Below are 6,000 nucleotides of genomic sequence, written 5' to 3'. Positions count from 1 at the left end.
TTCAACTTTCCTGGCCCAGTGGTCCTTGAGAAAAAGATTTTTAAAACATACCATCAAATTTTCACTATTTCTGTATTATCTCCTCTTGAATAAGGGCGTGGCCCTTCATGTCTCTGCTGTTAACAATTAAGAAGGAGTAACAATAACAAGCATTCTTTTGCAAAAGGAGTAATAACTCCTTAAGGGATCATAGGCCATTTATGCTGGGTCAACTGCAAAATCTTAAACGGAGTACATTCTTATGAACTAAACAACTGAAAATGAAATAAGAAATTACTGAAATGATGAAAAATTGAAAAAAAACAAATGGAAATGACCTTGACCTTTGACTTTTATGAAATATTTAAGGTCAAAGGTCACATTTTAATTTGCCCCATGCCTCTAGGACTTATACTTTTAAAGTTAAAAGGTAAATAGTAAGTGCAAAGACATAAAAAGGTGATAACTCATATAAGGAGTCTGGGATCCTTTCGCACTGATGAATTGCAGTTGAAATAGTTATAAGAGTACATATTAATGATGCCAAGACAGAAAGTATATATTGAAAGACAAAAGAGATATAAAAATAGCTTAATTTATCATGTTTTGAATGACTTTGACCTTTGCATACATTTCAAGTCAAAGGTCAATAAATCTTATGCAGTTGGTTTCATGTCTCTACGACTTCTTCTTTTGAAAATTTTTAAATATTTGTAAAATTCAAAAACTTCCAGGGGCAATAACTCATTAAAAGGGTCAACGAATACTTTTGCAATGAATCACTGAAGCATCTACTAAATTAGATGAAGACAAAAGTGAAGGTTTCATTTCTCTACAGTTTACAGTTAAAGAGGAGTAGCGATAATAAGCTTTTTTGCAAAAGGGGTAATAACTCCGTAAGTGGTCAAAGTTCATATACGCAGGGTCAACTGCGAAAATCTTTTACGGAGTACATTTTTATGAGCTTAAAATCTTTTCGATAAATGCATTTTCCATACAGAAAATAGATAGTATATGTTCAAGGATATAAGAGCTATTAAAAGAAATTTATTCCTCATAATTGGAATGACCTTGACCTTTGACCTTGAAATGAATTTAAAGATCAAAGGTCAAGGTATTTATGCAGTTGATTTCATGTCTCTACGACTTTTCGTTTTGAAAATTTTTAATTTTTTGTAAAATTTATAAACTTTTAGGGACAGTAACTCATGGAAGGGCCCAAAGAAAACTTTCGCTATGAATAGATTGAAAAGTTTCCTAAATAAGTTGAAGACATTGGTGAAGGTTCTGTATCTCTACGGTTTACGGTTTCGGAGGAGTAGCGATAACAATCTTTACAGTGAAAGGGGTGGAAAGACCTAATAAAAAAAACAGAAGAAAATCAATAGGTCTTTCCATAGAAAGGTGGAAAGACCTAATGAGTAGAATGGAAAAAGACTGAGGAAGGAACTGAGACAATGGGTGAGATCCCTTGTGAGAGGGAAAGTTTGAATGGATCTCAAAATGAATTTGAAAGTGAGGATGAAGAAACTGTTTTACAAGGCTTCACAATATTGAAATGGAAATTGAAAGAGAATTTGAGTGAAATAAAAAGAAACATTCTCTTTCTTCTTTTAATTTATTATGGATATTTTCATTTTTAATTTTGAGTATCGGTGTGCCCCTGAAGATAATTGTGGGCTATACATTGTTACATATCTAAAAATGTATAAAGTAGGTGGCCCACATGGCCCTAGAGTTTTAAAAGTTATTTGCAACCTTGAAAGTTAGTTTTTTAAATATTTAAGGATAGGTACACGAAATACATGTAACTTAAAATGCGCTTTGCATGTCAACATCAACCGTGACTTTGGGTGTTTGTTTATAAGGTCTCCGACGAAAATATGAAGCTTACATAAACATACAAAACTTTCAGGAAGTCTTCACTCATTTAACCTAGAAGCTCGTTTTAGTTAAAAACTTTATCTTCGGACTGTTGCTTCCTAATTGTTTTCTTTCTTCAAAACAATAAATACGAGAGGGAAATGAAAATAAAGAATTTAATGTGTATTTAGGCACACGTGTTCTGCTAAAAATAACATTGTGAAATTTCAACCAATGACTTTTTAAAGAAACTTCTTGTTATGTTCCCCAAACGGAGTTTGGGAACATATTGTTTTTACTCTGTTTCTTATTATTATTATGTCGCCCCGAACGAAGTCGGGGACGACATATTGATATTGTACGCATGTTTTTTTTATCCAGGCTGTTTCTCGGAGATGGCTGGGACAATCTTCCTGAAACTTTCCTCAAAGGACGATCACTGGTTGTAGTTGTGCAGTGAGGTCGTTCAGTTCCAATATGTCTACCGTTGCCATGGAAACCTGTAAAAAGCGACAAATTTTGTCCGAGAGTGTTCTCTCTGGTCCCTTAAACGTTCGTCATGAAACTTTTCTTATTTTAAGAATTAGTATCTGTAGTTGTGCGCTTCGCATTTAAAATTTTCAAATAATCGATTATTGCCATGGAAACCAGGTGAAAGTTAAAATTCTTTAATTTCGATTTTCTCAATAACTACTCAGGCAATCGTTTTGAAACTTTCAATGTTAATTCTTTGCAATGTGTCAAAGTGATTTCTACTTTCAAAATAATTGTAATGAGTCGCTCACAGTTGCCATAGAAACGAAACAGAAAAAAAGATTCAGATGTACACATGTGTTCTCCAAGGTCTAGGTCAAAAGGTCAAAGTTCGTCGTATCCAATAAAAGTTCTTTTCACAAGGATTACATATTTGAAATACGAAAGCCCTAGTACTTACCGTTCAAACGTTATGGCTATTTACTATGTTCAAGACGACCGCCCCCCCCCCCTTTTGAAGAACACAGCCAGGTAGAATACACAGATATAACATACAACTTACAAGTAACTTTTTAAAATCTTCATTCATAAAATTCAGTTCCCGTCATGTGATATTTTGCCATCATTCATTCTCCTTCTGTTTTGTCTCTTGAATTTATAAATATTTTATTTTATCTATATAAAAAAAAATAACGATTGTCAGCTGCATTTATTATCATTTCGCGTTTTCTTGTATATCTATCACTTGTATATTATTCATTTCATTAGATAGTGCAAGTATAAATTAAAAAATTGGTGCGTCATTTTCATAGTTTTTATTCATTCAAAAATCTTTTGATCCGCTCCTGAAGGTTCGCGAAGCCTTGATCACCACTGTATACAAAACATTCATCTCGCCGAAAATGTTCATGATTCCGCTAAACTGAGAAAGTTTACACATGATTTATCTTCTCATAACAAACATCAGCTCTCTGCAATGCAGAAATGCTCGAATTGATGGTGGCATGTCAGATTCGTTTTTTGGTAGAACCTCTAAAATGAAAGAGGGAAATTTCAGAGTTCTCACTGCCGTTACAATGCACAAAATAATTCGGCTGATCTTCTTCATAGATTACATTTCCCAAGCTTTTATGATAGGAAAGATACTGGCAATTAACAAGTATGAGGCTCAGTTTAGTACATCTGCCAGATTTCTTTTATGCAAGTCTGCAAATTTAGGAACTTGTAATTTTCCTGCATTACTTTCTTCTCCTACCGATTCTAAAAATAATGAGTGGGATGTACCCAATTAAGGTCTTCCGTTTCCAATGGAAAGGACCATCATACAACTCGATGGTTGTTCAAACTTAATTAATGGACTTTTGTTTTAGTGATGATTAAAATGAAAGTCTTGTCCAGTACGGGGCGACATATGCTATTGCTTGCAATAGCAGACTTTCTAGTTATTATGTTCCCCAAACGAAGTTGGGGAACATATTGTTATGTTCCCCAAACGAAGTTGGGGAACATATTGTTTTTTTTTTACTCTGTTTCTTATTATTATTATTATTTTTCTTCCTGGGAAAATTTTGTCCACGAGTGATCTTGTAAACTACACATCTGACTAAGGTAAAATGTTTTTAGGGTCAGTAGACATGTTATGTAGATTTGCCGAACGAGCGTCATTTTGCGCGCACGTGCTTGCAAGAGCGCGCACGTGCAACACGAAAAATGACCAATATAATGGATATTGCTGTAACTTTTCTTTTTCTTGATGAATTTTTTTGAAACTCATAATGTAAGGATACATTAGTAGTATAGACAAGATGGCATGGTCAAAATAGCAAGATCTCACGCGCATGCACGTGTGCTTCGCTCTGATTGGCTGAAACTAAAGTCTCAATATCTTTCTTGTTTCTTGTCATAATCTTTTGAAATTTTCAACATAGTCCTACATTATGAAGATCTACAGCATGATATATACAAATTTTCATGAAAGCATGCGCATGCGCGCGTGCTGCAATCTGATTGGCTGAAACTTTAAATGGCTATATCTCCTTTGTATTTTGACGAAATGCTTTGAAATTTAAAACATAGTCATACATTAGGATATCCTAAAACATGATATAGAAAAATAATCATGAAATCACGCGCATGCACGTGTGCTGCAATCTGATTGGCTGAAACTTTATATGGCTATATCTCCTTTGTTTTTTGACGAAATGTTTCAAATTTTAAAATATAGTCATTCATTTAGATATCCTTCAATACGATTAAGATAAAAATTTATAAAATCACACGCATGCATGTGTGCTGTAATCTGATTGGCTGAAACTTCAAATGGCTATAACTCCCTTGTTTTTTAACCAAACAGGAATTGGATTTAGAACATAGATAAATATAAGGGACTCCTACAAGAAGGTGTAGTCATTATGCACGTGCTTGCGCGTGCGTGCACGTGAAATGAGTAAAATTAAAAATACACTCGAATGAGTGTATTTTTTAATACTTTTGGATTAAATGCTTTGATATTAAGTATATTAAAATTTGAGATGGTGTAGACAAGATAATATGGTCGTTATGCACATGAACATGCATGCAATGTCTATTTTTAAATATATTTTGTATTTTTCTGGGAAGACCTTGATTAAGTCTAAATTCCATAAAGTATTTCTTATCTAATAGAGAATACAGGGAATATGGCACCAAAAGGGAGTTGGGGAGCGTTTGGGGAACATCTGTAACGGTCCCCGTTACAATTAGCACTAGTTATTCTTTTTTCTTCTTATTTCTTCTCCGGTACTTTTTTGTCCGGAAGTGTTCTCAGAAACTGTTCACCAGACTAAGTTAAAACCTTTTTAGGGTTAATGGGTGTGTAGTGTAGGTGTGCGGAACGAAGGTCATTTTGCGCGCATACGCCTGCACATGCGTGCGCGTGAAGTGAGTGAAATGACTGATATACTTATTATGGCCATAACTTTTACATTTTTTGATGAAATGCTTTGAAACTCATTACATAAAGATATATTAATAGTGTTTATATCATGACACTGTCAAATTAGCATAAACTCACGCGCGTGCACGTGAGCTTCGCTCTGATTGGCTGAAACAAAAATCTCCAATATCTCTTTTGTTTTTTGACGAAATGCTTTGAAATTTTAAACATTGTAATGAACTAGGATATTCTACAACATGATATCAAAAACATTTCAAGAAATCACGCGCATGCACGTGTGCTGCAATCTGATTGGCTGAAACTTTAAAAGGCCATATCTCCTTTGTTTTTTGATGAAATGCTTTGAAATTTAAAACAAATCATACTTTAGAATACCCTGCAATATGATATGCAGAAAAATTAAAGAAATCACGCGCATGCACGTGTGCTGCATTCTGATTGGCTGAAACTTTAAATGGCTACATCCCCTTTGTTTTTTGACGAAATGCTTTGAAATTTAAAACATAGTTTTACATTAGGATATCCTGCAATATGATATACAAAAAAATTCATGAAATCACGAGCATGCACGTGTGCTGCAATCTGATTGGCTGAAACTTGAAATGGCTATAACTCTCTTGTTTTTCAACCAAACAGGATGGGATTCAGAACAAAGATAAATATAAGGAACTTCTACAAGAAGGTATGGTCATCATGCACGTGCACGCACGTGCGTGCATTTGGAACGATTGAAATTAAAAATACACTTA

This window comes from Saccostrea cucullata, unplaced genomic scaffold, assembly GCF_032062105.1.
Source record: "Saccostrea cucullata isolate Sc308-1 unplaced genomic scaffold, CSIRO_AGI_Scuc_v1 ctg2099, whole genome shotgun sequence".
NCBI lineage: Eukaryota > Metazoa > Mollusca > Bivalvia > Ostreida > Ostreidae > Saccostrea > Saccostrea cuccullata.
Note: the sequence above shows the minus strand (reverse complement) of the source record.